At 45.9% G+C, this 17,889-nt stretch overlaps 1 long non-coding RNA gene across 1 annotated transcript; it reads left to right on the top strand.

Moving 5' to 3' along the window:
• Positions 1-3,842: 3,842 nt before the first annotated feature.
• Positions 3,843-17,681, top strand: LOC129145749 (uncharacterized). Its single transcript, XR_008551752.1, has 5 exons — positions 3,843-4,105; positions 5,646-5,739; positions 7,657-7,713; positions 12,747-12,862; positions 14,488-17,681. It is a non-coding gene; the product is annotated as an uncharacterized LOC129145749 (long non-coding RNA).
• Positions 17,682-17,889: the final 208 nt, after the last annotated feature.

The following is a 17,889-nucleotide window of genomic DNA, read 5'->3' as shown; positions in this document are numbered from 1 at the left end:
TGTTAGCATGACAGTGAAGAGGCATCACTAGTTTCTTGGGTCCTGTGCATACTCTCGACCTCCTAGAAGTGAGTCTCCATGTGACAGGGGTGTCGAGAGAGGTGAGCTGTGGGAGGGGTTGCTGGGGGGACAGGGTCCTGGGAGAATATTCAGTAAAATGTCTCACTTGTTCCTTATCTTGTGGCTGGATCATTGGGGATGGGACTTTGAAACAGATCAGAGAGGATGATCTTGTGTTAAAGAAGTGAGCTCACCTGTCCTCCGCACTGCTCAGCAGTCACTTTTCCAGGTCAAGGGCTGTCTGTGGTCTCCTACTGCCCCAGTCCCTGTCATAACCTTGACCATGAGAATCATGTATCATGGGCACTTGTTCCCCGTCTGACCTGGCACGGGCAGTGGCAGCTCCCTCCCTGGTTGGGCACCATTAACAGGACAGAGAATGACCTTCCTCTGCCTCCCTTGTACATTCATGTCATCACGTCTACATTCTGCCTGTCATCCAGAGAGGCTACTCTGTCATATTGTTCCAAATGATAATCCCACAGCCCTGGGTGGGCATGGATGTATGTGATGCATGTGGGGTTAGCGTGTGAGGCATGTTAGTCCTCTGACTCCCTCTCCTGCAGAGGAATGACTGGAGGAATTCTCCCACCAGAGAGGTCTGTGACAGATCTTGTTCGGGACAAGAGACTGTGCATCCTCAGTCACGGCAGGTCTGATACTGGGGAGAGTGGGGGAGCATCTATAACCCGGTAGCTCTGGGGCCCTGGTGTCGGGGCTCTCTGCAGGACCCAGCCCTGATGTCCATTTTGTCCTGCTCCTTTGTTCCTTGTCCAGCCTCCTCAAAACCAGCGCCCACTCCCCTCCTGCCCCCTTGGGAGTCAGCCAGGTCCCAGGATGCTCTTGAACTTTCCCCTCAGAGCTGTGCAATTGCGGGACAGTCATCAGGCGTGCAGGTCTGATGTCCTCTGACCCAGCTAAGGTCAGGGCCTGGGACAGGGTCACTTAGTCACTATGTCTGCTGTGGAGATTCAGTGTGTCCAGTGAACTGCTCCCCACCCAACCAAAGCATTAGAGGTGGGTCCCCCACAAGTTTGAGACAAGGTGGGGTCCACATTTTCCCAGGTCAGCATCCACTCTCCCGCATTCCTGTAGCTGAACTCCCAGTAGATGTCCGTGCTCAGTTCCTAGAAAGTGCTGTGGGCAGATGTGGAGCCATTTTGGGTTCCAAAAGCTGAGAAAATACCTCATTAGAGAAACTCGATGTGCTCCATAATTGCTCTGCTGCAGACCTCATGAAAGCACTTCAGTGCCCAACTGCACCCAGTCTGCACCCTCCATGGGATTCAGTCCTCTCTCTCCAGCCTCCACTAAAGTCAGGTGTTTCCTGATTATCCTCAATCCTGACAGGAGTCCTGCTCCCTCCATGGGACCAGGAGGCAGGTCACTGCTGAAGGTAATTCCTTGGAACTCTGGAACTTCACATTCTTCCTGAGCAGAGCTCATGCTGTGGGCACAGGTCTGTGACCCTTGGGGATGTGGCCATCAGCTCCACCATCTCTCAGCATCAGGATCCTTCTTGTCTCTCCCAGCATCACCCCATAGATGCCTTTGGAGGACATAGATGCTGTGTTCTCAAAATGACCTCAATGATGACCCGTGTCCCTCTCTGTCCTGCTGTCAGGGGAGGAGAGAGACCACAGGGTTTGAAGGAGAAGAGTCAAGATCTCAGGGTCCTGCAGTGAGATGGGGAGTAGCTCACCCTGAGCCCGGCGGGAATAGCCCTGGGGGGAGGGAGGTTTTGGCCTCACTTCTCCTTTATCTGTGTCTGTGGCTTCACCATCTGAATAACCCACAACACAGTAATACTCAGCCTCATCCTCAGCTGGATGTTGGAGATGGTCAAGTAGGGGTCAGCCCCTGAGCCAGAGCCTGAGAAGCAATCAGGGATCCCCACCCCCTTGACATTGTGTCCAGCACTATTAACATGCACCGCATACTGTGGGGCCCTCCCTGGTGGCTGTTGAAAACATTGAATGATGTAGGAGCGCTGCTCCCTGCTCAGGGTGCAGGTGAACTTGGCCGACGCTCCCAGGGAGGCAGATGCAGAAGGGAGCTGGGTCAGCACAGGCACAGCACAGAGACCTGGAACAGAAGATTCAAGAATCATGGTGAGTGAGATTGGACAGATGCCATGGGCCCCATCACCAGACACTCTGAATAACCAGCTGCAGCCTCTGCTCCCTTATACTAAATGGGGAAATAGGGAGAGGGTAAGTAACTATCTCTAAATACCCCAGAAGTAAGGGGTAGGCTAGAATACCCACCTCATGGCCCATTGTTCACCATCCTGCCCTCCCCTACTTGGGTATCATATTTTCCTCCTTCTCTCATCCCATCTCCCTCCTTCTCCTGGCCCTTCCTGTTGCCTATTATCAGGGCCCAGCTTCTGTATTCAGGCATCTGTCCACCCTGTGTCTATGAAGTGAACACTAAGATGCTCACGGTGCTGGAATCGGATTTCATGTCAAATGTGAGTCTGTCTGTGCACAAAGGTGGGGACCTTCATTTGCTCCCTCTGTGGCAGAAAACACAGATGCTGTGTTGTGGGACGTGCAGGGACCTGGGATGCTTGGTCAGACTCTGCGTGCCAGGCTCCTTTCTTGACATTTTAGGATGAGGATTCATTCTCCAACAAGGTCAAGGTCTTGGCTTTTGGAGAACTGTCAGGTAGGCATAGGAGTATTTTTTTAAGGTATAGCCAGTGATGTGTGCGCTTTCCGCTAATGTCCTGAACTAATGTATTTGTCCTCAGGCTCCTGCTGCTGAAAATGTACAGTGTGACTCACTGACACATGCTTAGATGCTGCATGTGGACCCCATAAGAAGCCCCTGTGCCCCCCGGGGCACAGACACCCCTGACACACTACTAATCCCAGTTGTGTGTAAAGAGGTGACTGAGACTAGACAGGGCCACCACCTCAGGCCAACCTTACTTCTCCCAGCCAAGCGCCCCACACAGCCCCTCCCCTGATGTCTCCTCCACTCCACCTGCCCCTCAGTGGCTGCTGGTTCCTCAGGGCCAGTCCTCACCTGTCATTTCTGAATCACAGTGCAGTGTGTGACCCGTTGTTATCACCATTCTGGGAGAATGGACTTTCGTAAAGTGACCTGAGCTTGGGAACTCGGCAAAGTTCTCTCTGTGGAGAAGGGCTAGTCATCCAACTTCAGTAACATTTCCTGATTATCAGCCAAATCCAGATCAATTCCAAAATAAATTTTCATGAGATTTACAGGATTGACCTTCTCTCTGAAAGGGATTCTGCACCACAATAGAAGTAATTTGCAAGAACACTTGTCATTCCTTTCAATGATGCCTAATACAAATGTGGGTGCTGACACCCATATTGAAATTTATCATTGTACTGAATGTCTTGTCTTTAAGAACAGTATTAGTATGGTCACATGTTACAATAATTCCCTCATTGCTGGGAGAACTTTCTGGGGGCCTGCTGCCCTAAAGGCAGCTGGAGTTTTCTGAGAGTACCTGTTTACTCTGCAGACGTAGATCCAGGAGGCTTGAAGTTCTGCAAAGAGAACTTCTTCCCAGAATTGACTCCTATTCTCTGAGGACCAACTGGCTTATGTGCATGATCCCCACTAACTATAAAAACTTGTTCCAGAAGTAACTTATTGATTTGTATAAGCATAAACAGAATTGCATGCTGTTTTCTTGTTCCCATGTTCATATCTTTAAGAAATGCTTGGGCTGGAAGAGTGAAAGGCAGAGTTGCTCTGGGATGGCTCTCTCCCCAGCCTCCCCTGCTGCAAATTCATTTACACCTGGAATCTTCATTCACAGCTGAGAACTTCTCATTGGCTGCCTGCTGCCTGACCTCCCTATCCTGGTTTGCGTGGGGAGTGGAGCTGTCCTTCCCCACATGAGCCCTGCTTCATGGGACCCACCGCTCCTCTGGCTCCTGTGAGAGCAGCTGCAGGGACAGATGCTCAGGGTTTGTCTCATTTAGAAGCTTCACCATTTTCTGTTCTGTCTCTTGCTGCATCGCTGTCGTGAGGATTCTGTTCTCGTGTTTTCACTGTGCAGGTGAGTCTTTCTGGATCTCTACTGGGGAGTCTCTCCCTAAACTGTTCCTTCCTGCATGGGTAGAGCTGTGTTCCTGTTTCCCTTTAGCTCTTGGTTTGCTGAATCTCAAGCTCTGTATGTGAATAGTTTTTATCAAATTTGGAATATCTTTGGTCATTTCTCTTTTCCAAATACTTGTCCTATCCTCTATTCCCTCCCAGCTTTCTCCCGAGTGTCATCACTTACACATTTGGACCCTGGATGCTGTCCTGCAGCTCAAATACCTGTCATTTCTCATTCTTTTTCTCTCAGTATCAAAGAATGTTTCTGATTATTACATCATAAAGTTCAATCATCTTTTCATTTGCATCAAGTAATATTCTGACGATGTCCTCCATCATATATTGAAATCTCACAGAGTATAACATATTTCTAGAATGTCAATTGTGCTCATATTTTAATGTGCCCCATGTCTTATTTGCATGTTCACTCATCTGCTACTCTCAAAATAGTGAAACATTTTCATGATAATAGTCTCCATGTCTAGATACATGACCTCCAGAAAATTTCACCTTCAGGATGGGCTCATTGAGTTTTGTATTATTAGGGCAAATATATTTTTAATTCTCACGGGCAATTTTGTGTAATGACCCTTGTTACATACTCCAGACATGTATTTTTCTCTATGGTATATATTTCTTTTTACATTTTATTTCAGTAAATTTATAGAACGCATTCAATCCTCACTCTCAACTCGATTTTTTACTCTCTTTAAGAGTCACAGGAACAGTTAAAAGTTTGGGCAAATTTTCCCAATACTGAGCAAAGTGCTCCTGCCAGGCAACCAATGCCTTAATAGGATGTCTCTTCTGACCAGGGAAAAAGCATATATGCCTGTGTGTGTGTGTATGTGTGTGTGTGTGTGTGTGTGTGTGTGTGTAATTCATGCAAGAAGCTCCCTGTGGTGTCTCAGGGTGGTTATTCCTCCTGCTCATCCTTTTTCTCCCTCACGCCTGTGCTTGTCACTGCGCTTAGAATCTTTGCTCAACTCCAGAGCTGTCTCTGCAGTTTCTCGAGGTCTGCCCTCTCACTCTTTCCACCTTGGTCCTCAATCTCCACAACTACTGTGGTCAAGGGCACACGACAGAGCCCATTCCTGCAGTCCCAAATCCATTCGGGACTCATCTGCAAGGAATGTCTGAGAAGTGGTAGAGGGGCAAAAGAGCTGGGACATGGGTCAGGACGCTCTTGCCTGTGTCTCCTCCTCCTGGGGCTGGAGGAGAGTGTGACCCAGATGGGGACGGGGTTTATGCCTCACTTCCCCATGGCCCCATGTCACTGTGGATGATTATAACTGCTGCCTGGTGAGAGGCAGTAATAGTCAGCCTCATCCTCAGCCTGGGCCCCGCTGATGGTCAGGGTGGCCGTGCTCCCTGAGGTGGAGCCTGAAAATCGGGCAGGGATCCCTGAAGGCCTGTTATCAAGAATATTAATGAGCATCACAGGGGCCTGGCCAGGCTTCTGCTGGTACCAGCTAGCAAAACTGTTTATTCCTTGGCAGGTGATCCTGGCCGTCTGTCCCAAGGCCACAGAGACTGACTGTGGTTGACTCAGCTCAGCAGTGACCACTGAACCTGCAAGAGGAGAGAAGAGAGGTGAGTGTGAGGATGAGGGTCACTACCAGAGGTCACAGTCCCACTCCATCCACTGTTCTGAGCTGAAGGCCTGGCCCAGGCTGCTCCCTGTTTTTGTGTGGGCTGATTCCTGGGGGCCAGTACCCATGCAGATAATGAGGAGGGGAAGCAGGAGAGGGCTCCAAGCCATGGTGCAGATGTAGCAGGATCAGCGTCTAAGCCTGCAGCTGGGATGGGTGCTCAGGGCCTCTCTTATCCTCGGGTGGCATGCAAATCTACTTCCTACCTCCCTGTGGCCTTGCTAGGGGCTCTGAAGAACAGACAGAGCTCAGCTCATGGAAGACTGTGAAGTGCAACCTAGTGCCTGGTGTGTACTAGAGATTCTAAGACCTGTGGACACAGCACTCTCTCTCTCTCTCTCTCACACACACACACACACACACACACAATTCCATCTGTACCCTGGACCACCCACTGGTTTGGGACAACCCTCATCACTCTCTCTAGTGAGGAAAACAAATGTTCGTGTGGACTTTGCAGACTGAGGAGTGAGCTGTGGGGACAGGAGTCACACTATGTGAGAAGCCCAATTCCATCCCCACACAGGGAACTGGGTCATGTAACCTCAGGTAATAGCTCTTGTTTATGTTTAAGAACATACAGGAAGCATCACTGGAATGAAAGATTGAGTTGCGGTACTTTGATGACACCAGACACGTGATATGTGAAAGGAAGATGAATACACTGACCTCATCAAAACTTCTGTCTTTTGATTTATAAAACCTCCTCCACAGGATAAAAGAAACAAGCAACAGGCAAGAGAACAGAGTACAAAGACGTATCCATGATCAGCAAGTGCAGAGAGGATACTAGGAAATGTGATCACACACAGTGAAGACACAACCACTGAGGAAAGGAGACTAAGTGGAACCAACACTTTGTGAGGAGGATATAGGACGGCAGAAGCAGGAGCAGGAGCTTGTCATCCATCATCTGGAAAACACTGTTGTAACCTGAGGAGAGGGTGTCCCTTTGTGCTGTCAGATTGGCTGATGTAGAAGAGAGGACCCCAAATACTGACAGAGTGTGGAAAATTGGGCTCTCACACCTGACTGATGGTGTGAAATTAACCACAATGCTGGATAGAGTTTGCAGGTGTCTGATGAAACAAAACCTGCATTTCCCACACAGGCCTGTGGTGGTTCTCTCAGGCATATACTTCAGATCCTGAGAAGTCATATTCGCAGAAGGTCCAATCACTAATAATCATGACACCTTGTGCATAAAAGCTTCTCCATTTGCTGTCCAGAGAGAAAACAGATGCCAGGCCTGGTGTTGGTAAACCAGATTTTGGTTCATGAACTATGGAATCCTACTCAGCAAAGAAAAGGATTTTTTTTCCTACTTTTAGACTAAACAAATTTTACATCATTTTTCATTCTCCTCTGGTGAGGGACATGCTACTCATGTCCTCTGACAAAGGTCCAGGCATGGGGCAGATTCCTGAAAAGTCAGGAATCTCATTAGCTGACTCCTGCTAGATTTTTTTTCATTTGTTTATAGCTAACTTTTCTGTAGTGGAAATACTGTATTACTAAATAACCAATTTGATGGCAAATGGCACTGCATGATACGAATAACACATTTTAAATAATTAGTAATTCTCTGCCAAAAGGCAGTAATTCAACATTAGGCCTTACATTAACAAGTGAAAAAACTTCCAGGATCAAAAGGCTGTAAACATCCCTCTGCTAAGTCTTTGATATGGATACGTGGTATTCTAAGGCAAGGGCCATATGTAGAAGGAAATTCTTTTACTTTGAAGTTAGAGATAGCAGTTGAGTGGCAGGCAGGAGCCATGCTCTGAGTACAAGGAAATTCCTGATAAGTCAGGAGGCTCCATAGCCAACTCCTGCTGGATCTTTTTTGTTTGTTTAGGGCTGATTCCCCTGGATGTGACAATTGTCATGGCAGCTGTTAAAGTATGCACCTAAGGTAAGTCAACAACAATTTTGTGACTAATTGAGCTAATGACCATGGTAGCACAAACAGTGCACTTGGAAACTGTCAATGTTAGAACAACTGATATGTCACGTATTAACTACTCTGGGAACTAAAAGCCATAACCATCTCCGGCCCTGCCTCTGATGAAATATTTGTAGTTCCTTAAAACAACAATCAGTGGAGGTGGTGCAGCAATTGAGCGCTGGTCTACAAAGCTGTCCGCAGTCTCTGTAGCGCCGGTTCCATCCCCTGCCACTGGTGAGGGACCCACATGGCGCTCAGACCTCTCTTGCCACACCTGCTGCTCCCCTCAGCAATGTACTTCATCAGTCTGCCTGTTCTGTTACCTGCTCTGGTGAATTCTCTCACCTTCCTGTGCTTCTGACTGTACCCAGTGCTTGTATAAATAAATAAATAAATAAATAAATATATAAAAAAAATCAGCAATCTTACAGAAAAAGGAATTTTCCCTTGATCGTAAAGTTAGATATGGAAACAAGGCTGAGGAGATAAGTACAGGAGTAATAGGTAGAAAAACTCTTTTGTTAGATTAGGAGAATTCCTCCCTTAATTGAGAGTTGGGTTTAGGGAAAATTTGGTGCAGCTTGCCGGCATTGACACCCTCTTGGCCCATGGTTCTTAATATTGAATCAATCTTATTAAAACAATATTAGATGATGATTTCTATATGAAAGCCTTCTGATTTTGCTTTAATCATATGGTTGTATGTTAGTCTTAAGTTTATAGGATAGTTAGAAAAAATCCCTTTGTCTTATTTCCCCTGATAACTTCCGTCCCTTAACCCTCCTAGCCCTTAGTTAAGCGTTCACCATGGTGAACATAGAAATGTTAGTTTCAGTAACATAAGTTTTTGCTAGTAATAAGATAATTGTTTGGATGTTAAAGATAAATGACTATTCTAAGAACACCTTTGTTTAGCAACTGTGCCTTCTTTAAAACAAAGAATAATAAATGTCATGGCCTCTGCAAGAGGGCAAATAGTCCCCTGGCTGTTCTTGAGAAAGATGTAATGATTTTTATCTTCCTGCTTTAATGCATATGCTCATGTACTCCCACGGTTTGCTTGTAATGTACAAATAAGGAACTGTTGAGACCCTTGGCAGGAGATAACTTGCACCAGGAACAAGTGTTAGCGTCTCCTCATTCCCTTCCCCCTCACCCCCCTCAGATTCGTCCACGCCATCTCATCCTTACAGGAACCCGACACGACAGTTTGCCTGAGCTGGCTTCCGGCAGGCCTCTCAGGTGTAATCCCCATATTATTCCCACCACTAAGTCCCCATGAACCGTCACCCCGTCACCATAGTCTCTTGTGCTCTTTATTCCCCTGTTTTGATCCCTCTCCCTCACCCCCCCCCCAGTTGAAGGACTCTGATTTATATATTGCCTCCTAGTTTTGTATTTTTCCTCCTGATCCCTTGTTTGGTTTCCCTATTCCCTCCTATAAGAGGAACCATCTAACATTTTTCTCTTTCCTTCTGACTTATCACACTGAGCATAATCAAAAAGGAATGACCTCTTAAGGCAACAATAACTAAGAGGCCTCCAGGGAGCTAGTGCTGAGTGACAATGCCAGTGCCAAGGCTACCCTCAATAGTCACATGTGCAGTCTGGCTTCCCCAGTTCCAGAAGGAACAGGGAGCTGGTGGTCACTTTGAAAGGAGGAGAAAAGTTCGGGGAGTTTGCAAAGTTCATTAGGAGCAATGCAGGACAAATCTTTGTTTGAAGCAGAAGCAGCAAAGCAAAGCTCCTGATACTGGGAGGGGACTCCAAAATGAGTTGCCAGTGGTGGGATAGCAGAGGCTGCCTTTATTGCTGGGGTGGTAGGTGTTGGATTTGTTCTTCCTTTGATACGGCTTTGCTTTGAATTTTTTGTGTTTCTCAGCTGCTGTTCACTGACCTGGATCTGTCCTGCTCTCTAGATATTGGTGCTGGGCACCACATCCCCTGGACTGTCTCCCCATGTCCCTGAGCTGTCCCCTGACCTTCATTTCCTAACTCAGTGGAGCTCTTTTTTTCTAACCTATCCCCTCTGAAAAGACACTGTGAGATGAAAGAACAGTCAGAAAGTAATGCCTGGGTTAGGACTGGAGGGCCCTGGCGGTAGAGGGAGGCGTGTTCGGCCCCTTGGGCTAAGGGAACTGTTGGTATCCAGGCCCTAAGGGTGGATCTAAGAACCCACTCTTAATGCCTTCTGGGATCCTGGGGGGTGGGAGGGTGTGGTTGTTGTAGAAATTTACCCCTCCCCTGGGGCTCCTCACTAAGATGGGGAACAGCTGTGGGGTAGAACAGGTGACTGAGGCTCCTGGGTTGAGCGTCAGCATCTACCACATGCTCGTCATGTCAGAAAGGCAGCCTGGCCTCCAAGGTCTGTAACCACAGTCACCTCCTGGGGTGGGACCCCACATAGCCCACACCTGGGGTCTGTCCTGGCTGGCTGAGACTGCAGGGTCTTCCAGGAAACTGGGCTGGGGCTGAGCTGTACCATAAGAGAGATCAGAATCCAGTGATGTAGGGGATGGGGGTCCCCAGACCCAGTCATCGTCTTTCTCCTTCTGTCGTCCTCCCGTGTACCCCAGGTGCACTTTGTCCCATCCCGGGCCTGTCGTAAGGATGTGCATGTGTGGCCTGTGTCATTGGCTGCTTGTTCATTATTGAGGGCATGGAAGTTTCCTTGTTAAACGACCATCCACTCTGGAAGAGTGATCACAGCTTAGTCTCTTTTTCCACATGGTGTTGGGTCACTGTTGTGACAGCTCACGCACCACAGAAAATGACACTCTAGGATTTCACTACTGTTTTACATAAGTTGTGAAGCTTTTGAAATCCAGACCTGGCTAACAAACCCTCTTTAGGCACCATGGTCTCTGAAGGCCACAAGGGTCATGGTCTTTGCACAGAGGGAGAGCTCAGGGGACTGAATAGTCACGGGTTCCCCAGGGTGCATGGATCCTTAACTCAGCCAGGGACAGCTTATGACCAAACAATGACCAGAGAAGGGAGAATCACTTCCCTCTGGAGAGGGTCTCTTAACTGAGGCTACAAATCTCCATTCAGGGCCAGGGTGTCCCCAGAAGCAGGCCTGCCCCTCCTGACATGACCTGAGCAAAGTAGGTATAGCCCAAGCTGCCAGTCAGCCAGAGGAAGGAGAGGTGATGTGGTGGGCAGTGGTGAGGGTGCCCCTGATTGCCAGCAAAGAGGGTCATCTCCCTGGGCACAGGCTCTATGGCTGCATTTCCCAGGCAATGCCCCCTGGATCCTGGTCCCTTCAGTGTCCTGGCAGCACAGTGTGATTCTCACCCTCAGAATATGGTCACAGCAGCCTGGGGGAAGGCCTGGCTGTGCTGAGTTCCCCTGAAGCTGTTCTGGTTCCCAGGCCCCTGGGCAGGTTGGTCTCCCACTGAGGCTCCTGGGGAGCCCACGTTGTCGTGGGGCTCCTGCCTGCAGCTCTATTGCCCCCTGCTGGTGGAGGAGAGCTCATCCCAGGAAACTCCTTCCCAGTCACTCCAGAGCCCCTGTCCAAGGAGAGAGTGTTGAACAGAGTCCAGCACTCCCCTGTGCCAGTGTGACCCCCTGGTCTCCTGGCAGAGTGCAGTAAGATAGAATATGGGGCATGGGGGGTTAGGCCATGTCAGTTATTTGAAGCACATCCCACTGTTCAAGTGCCCTAGTTGGGGCGTTTTGTTCATCTGCAAATTTGAAGTCGGAACCTGACTGTTGCTGTAGGGGCCCTGCCTTCATGTCAACTCAGATTACCTGTTTTCTTTCTGTCATCAGGCTCCATCTGCCTTTCTTAATTTCAAACCCCAAATATGTCACTGTTTGTTTACATATCTGTGCCTTGTTAGGTGACACTTTGTAGCCACATTCTGCCAGGTGGTTCAGTACCACTATGGTCTTTTCCAGACAAGATTCATAGTCTGGACTTGCAATCAATAAATCATCTACATATTGCAATAAGACACCCTGTTTTAATTGAATCTTCCTGAGATCCCTGGCCAGTATTTCCTCAAAAATAGTGGGAGTTCTTAAATCCCTGTGGAAGCACAGTCCAGCAATACTGGAGAGTGCTCTTGGACTTAGGGTCCTGCCACTCAAAGGCAAAAAGCAGTTGATCCTGTGCTGCAGGAGGCCTTGATGCCCCAGCCAGATAAGACACTGACAAGCAGCAAAGCTCAAAGAACCTCACACAGTGGGGCCGAAGTTAAAGGGCCTCATACTGTGGGGCTGAAGATTCCTTGTGCCTCATACCATGGGGCTGAAGATTTGACATCCCTTTATTTTTTGTTCTTGGTCATAAAAGGAGAAAAATTTATCAGAAAAGTACATTAGGCAATAAATTATATGTATCAGTAGACTGCAAGCAATTGACATGGAAAATTACCTGTTTAGAAATTAGTTATTACACAATTTGGCCCACTTAACAATGGGAGACAATTTATTGTACATATCTGACAAGCAAACCAGCACAACTGTTACAGTAAGTCCTTCTTCTGCTTTTTTAGAAGTTCCTTTTTATTTAGTAGTTCTTAGGAAAGTTTTTAAATGAAGTTAACTGTGTTAAGAAGTTTCTAGGTAGAAAAGGTTCTGATAGCTGAGCAGCAGCTGGTCTCTGGCTGAAGGCCATAAGAATAGAGAGTCTTTGGATGCTTAGGCTTTAGCTGATAGGGATGTACTGGCGGCTATCAACTGTCTTAGGTAATTGTCTAGCTGAAATAATAAGATTTAGTGTTAGGTTTGGTTTTTTATCTATTAACCTTGAAGGCTACCGTCTAGCTGGGACCCGTAGGAGCCAGTGGTCCATGGGAATAAAATACACTAATTGTTTCTGCTTTACACATGATAATGTATTTTTTTCTGATTACTGAAAATGAGTAAGTAAAGACCTGCTGAGTCTCTCGGCAGAAGATACTTGCACCTCATCAAGTGTCAGTGTCTCCTCACTACCTCATCCTCTTCCCCTCAGCCCTTTCGTTTTCGCTGACACCCTCTCATCCTTTCAGGAACCCCTGACACGACATTTTGCTGGAGGCTGGTCCGCGGCAATCCTGGACATCTATTGGGATACAGAAAAATGCATCCTTCAGGTCTAATACCGAAAACTACCCAAAGTCACCAGGTATGGCAGTTAATAGGGTGTACGGATTAGGCACAGTGGGATGTAAATCCTGAACAATGTCATTAATAGCCCTTAAATCTTGGACAAAGTGGTACTCGCCTGTATGGAGTTTCTTCACTGGCAGAATCGGAGTGTTGTACGGTGAGCGGCAGGGCTGAATGAGTCCAGATTGAAGGAACCTTTTCAATACTGGCTCAATTCCCCTCAAGGCCTCCTCCTTTAAAGGGTATTGTTTCCTTCTTGGGGTTTTGCTCCCCTCTATCACTTCTATCTTTACAGGCTCTGCATTTTTCTCACGTCTTGGGGTTCCATCAGCCCATACCCATTTACTTACTCTTTCAACAATTTCTGGAGGTAAATTTTCACCTTTTGGTGGAGCATCTTGAGTAAGTAACATCTGGAACCACAGAGCATGCTCTGGAGGTACCTGTAGGTGAAGCCTCTGATTTTGGGGTGAGAATATAACTCGTGCATTGAGCTTACTTAAAAGGTCACGACCAAGTAAAGGGTTTGGACACTCTTCCATGTACAGGAAGCTATGCTGGAGCTGTTTGGTGCCCAGCCAGCACTCCAAAGGTTGTAGGAAGGGTTTCTGTTGTGGCCTCCCTGTAATCCCAGTGACTGCTACAGTCTCTTTGCTCATTTTAGTTAATTTCGAATTCAAAACTGAGTATGTCGCTCCAGTGTCCACCAAGAAATCAATCAGACAATACCCCACAGTGAGGGTTACCCGGAGCTCTGAGGGTGTTATTTTAATGGGCTTCTTAAGATCTAGTGGAGCCCCTGGGACACCCCTATTCTTCATCTGAAACTTCTCCATGAACTATCATTTGTCTCCTTTCCTCTGCACTTGGCTCCAGATTCCTTCTACTCTGTCTATATTCCCTCCTATCTTCACCTGAGGCTCTACTCTGTGCTATCATTTGTCTCCTGTCCTCTGTACTGGGCTCTTGATTCCTTCTCTGTCCATATTCCCTATCATCATCTGAGCCTCTACTCTGTGCTAACATCTGTCTTCTTTCCTCTCTCCTTGGTTCCCGGTTCTGTGTGCTCCTCCTATATTCCCTCCTGTAACCCCTGCGTGAATCATCCTGTCGTGGTGTCCTCAGTCTTCTATCCTGCCTTCTGTAATTACTGCATCTGCCTCTTCCCTTTAACCTGGGACAACTGTACTTCCAACATCTCTCTTTCCTGCAGATAGCACACTGATTATTTCTTAGGGGTTCACATCTCAGTCCATTACTGTTTCCCCGAAACCCTGTCCTGTGCTCTCTTTGTATGAAAACAGTTGCAGGTTTTGGTCTCCTGTCCTCTCTATTATTATAAACATTAAATGCTAAGTCCACTACCTGGGACGGACTCATCTCTGTGACACTGTCTACCTTTGTTAACTTTTTCCTTATTTCTGGAGCACTATATGTGATGAATGCCATAGTGATCAAACAAGCATTTTCTGAGTCATCTGGATTTATATCCGTGTGGTTTGTATACGTCTGAATAATCCTCTCAAGGAACTCTGATGGATCCTCATTAGCCCCTTGTGCAAGTTCTAATATTTTGTTAATTTTTTTTTTGGTTTGGGGATTCCCTGCTCCAGTTCTACCAATAAACATTTTTTTGTACAGGTCCAACATCGCCATTCCTCCATTGTTGGGGTCCCATCCAGGATCTACCTCTGGGACAACAATCTCTGGCTCTGAGAATTGTCTATCCTGTTGGTGGAGATGGTCACCCTCCTTCCTGGCTTTCCTGACTACCATCCTCCACTCATCTAGACGTAATAAAATATGTAACATTGGCTGTATAGCTGCCCATTTAGGGCAATGGGAGACAAAGATAGAAGCAAACAAGGTTGCCATCCTCTTAGGTGATCCTTCCTGCCAAAATGGGTGCTGCTTCTAGTGTGGGGAGGAGACGCCATTTTAGTTTCCTCCCCGGAGAGCAATGGAGGCCATGAAGCCTCAGGAGTCTGCACGGGAAGGGACTCGGGAGGGGCTTCATCACTTGGAGAAGGACTTTGTCCTGATGTATTTAAGGTATTTAGCAAATGATACTCCTCCTCTTTTAACTCCGCCCTCTTGCAGTCCTCATGGGAAGGAGAAGGTTTATCTCTTCTCTGTGCCATCAGCTGAGCCTCTGCCATATCCAATTTATGGAGGGCGGCCTGTATCTGGTCCTTTATACTTTTAAAAGCTTGATCCTGAATACTTTTAAAAGCTGACTAAAAAACATTATGTTTTTCATCCCTCACACTCTTAATAATTAAATCAAAAGTCTGATTTTGTTGTTGCACTTGATCCTGCATGCTTTTAAAAGCTGACTCAAAAACATTATGGTTTTCATCCCTCACATTCTTAATAGTTAAAGCAAAAGCCTGATTGTGTTGTTGCATAGCTAAGAGTTTGAATTGGTTGCAGCAAATTCTCGGTATGTGAAGTAGAACATCTACCTCTCATAGAAATAAGAATGTAGCAAATGGCGCCTGCACACATACCAATAAAACATCCAGAAGCACAGACTGTAAAGGGATGGCTTGTAAACTGCCCACATATGTATACAGAAGTAAAATCATGTGTCATATGCCATATTTACATTTATAAAACTGGTGGTAATATTTAACAGAAAAAGACTACTTAAACTCAAGGCCAGAAAAAAAAATGAAAGAACTGAAGTTAGGGATAAAACTGCTTAAGCTCATGGTTGAGGCCATGTTTGCGTCAAAAACACACCCACAAGAGCCGTACACATGGGAGAAAAAAAGCAGACTTTTCAAGATGTGAAACAAAGATTTTCACTGGGTGTCCTGCAGACCTAGTGCACTTATGGTGACCAATGCAAGGAAAGTTACTTTGAGCTGGTCAACCATGGGTGTAGCTTGGAAACCACGTTGGGTGCCAAACTGTTACGGAACAGCCCCAATATAAAATGGGTTGCCTGGCTGTGGGTCCTCACCCGTGCACTTGAAAGGACTTATTAATACTCCACTACAGGCACACACAAAAGGTTAATAAAAGGTTTTATTTATAAGGGAAAGGGAAATGAGGAAATGTACAACTTGGGGAGAAAATAGGGAAATAAAGTCTTTAATGTGTCCTACCCAATCCGCTGACCTGGAAACCCAATGGCACTCTGAGAGCTGGTGGAGGCTGGGAGCTGGCAGAGAGCCAAAAAGGGAACCTCCCAAAGCCCACGTGTCTGGTTTTTATACCAAACTGGCTGCTTAATCCCACCCTCAGGATCCAGCAACCTTCCCTTTGGTGGTCATGGGATTTGTCTTTCCCACTGTCCTGATGGCTTTGGTCTGGACTGGGGGTGGAGTCCACAAAGCCTGTATGGAATTAGCTTTCCCCCTAACAATCCAACAGCACAGTCTCTCGTGCTCTTCCCTCCCTGGTTTGGACCCTCTCCCTGGCACTCTTGTTCATCAGCTTCTTAATAAATGTGACTGGCAATTACCAGACACACCATTTAGTTCATAAAAGGGAAACATGTTCACAGCAAAGACCTATACAGCAATGTCCACAACACTCTGCCCATAAGACACCCCAGTTGTCCCTCATGGGGTGGTGGTTAAACAAACATTCCTACAACAGAGACATGGAATATTAAATTACTAAGCCATGAAAAAGAATGAATTATTATTACAATAATTATGGTGATGTTACAGCAATCATCTAAGAGAAATGCCATTCCCAAATGTAGCATATTATCTGATTCAATTGTTTATTTCTATATATAATTATAAAAGATTGGAAATGGAGAAAAATCAGAGGATGTTAGGGCTCAGAGGCACAGGAAGGGACCCATAGGTAGAAGTGGATGTTTTTATGAAAGGGCAACAAGGGTGGATGCTCATGGTGATGAGGCTGTGGGGTCACTACTGGGGGGGAAACATGAGCCTGTCAAGTGATAACATCACAGAGAACTGAAGACACACCCACATCAATGAATACAAGCAAACCAGGTCAATTTCAACTTCAAAATTGAGCAAATGCTTAAGCAAACACCTTGCCAATCAAGATACACAGACAACAAGCACTTGAATAGATATCACAAGTCAGTATAACAGTGAATATTCAAAACATAATGAGGTGTCATGACAGGCCTAAGAGAATGGTTTTAGAGAAAAAAAAAAATCTGAAAGTTTCTAGCAAGACTGAGAATGCTGCCAGGGCCATGCTACTCATGTCCTCTGATAAAGGTCTGGGCAGGGGGCAGATTCCTGAAGTCAGGAATCTCATTAGCTAACTCCTGCTAGATTCTTCCCATTTGTTTATGGCTGGCTTCTACTGAATGTGGCAATTGTTAATATATGCATTTAGAAGTAAAACTGCAAATGTGGCATGACAAAATATTAAATAACTAATTTGGCAACAATGACACTGCATAATATAAATAGTACATTTTGACACAATTAGTATTTTTCTGCTGAAGGCAGTGATTCAGAATTTGGCTTCATTGTAACAAGTGATATGCTACACTTACACTGTTCTGGAAACTAAAGGCTGTAAACATTCCCCGCCAAGTCCTTGATGTACAATTGTGGTCTTTTAAGACAGAGACCCTCTGGAGAGGAATTTTAAAGTTAGAGAGAGCAGTTAAAGTTAGAAACAGTAGTTAATTGTCAACATAATCAGGAAAGTAACAGATGAAAACATAGCTTGAAAGAGTAAAATGAATTTCCCTTTTCTTTTTTTTTTTTTCTTTTGAAGCTTGGGTTATGTAAGGGTGAGTGCAACTTATGCAGCACTGGGATTTTAATTTTAATTTTAATTTTAATTTTTTCTACTTTTCTTAAATTAAAATAGATTAGTTATATGAATAAGAAGTTTTTTGATTTTAGCAGTAATTGCACTCGATTACCATTATATAAGGTAATTATGTTTTTTAATGTTTAAGATTTAGGAATTTTATAAATTTTAATTACTTATTAATTTAGCAGTTATAAATAAATTAAGTTTTAATCATAGAAGTTTTTTGCTGTTTGCTGTTTTTTAGCATTAACAGAATGATTACTGGGCAGTGAA

This window comes from Talpa occidentalis, unplaced genomic scaffold, assembly GCF_014898055.3.
Source record: "Talpa occidentalis isolate TD23 unplaced genomic scaffold, MPIMG_talOcc4v2.1 talOcc4.14, whole genome shotgun sequence".
Lineage (NCBI taxonomy): Eukaryota > Metazoa > Chordata > Mammalia > Eulipotyphla > Talpidae > Talpa > Talpa occidentalis.
Note: the sequence above shows the minus strand (reverse complement) of the source record. Positions and strands in the feature narration are given on the sequence as shown.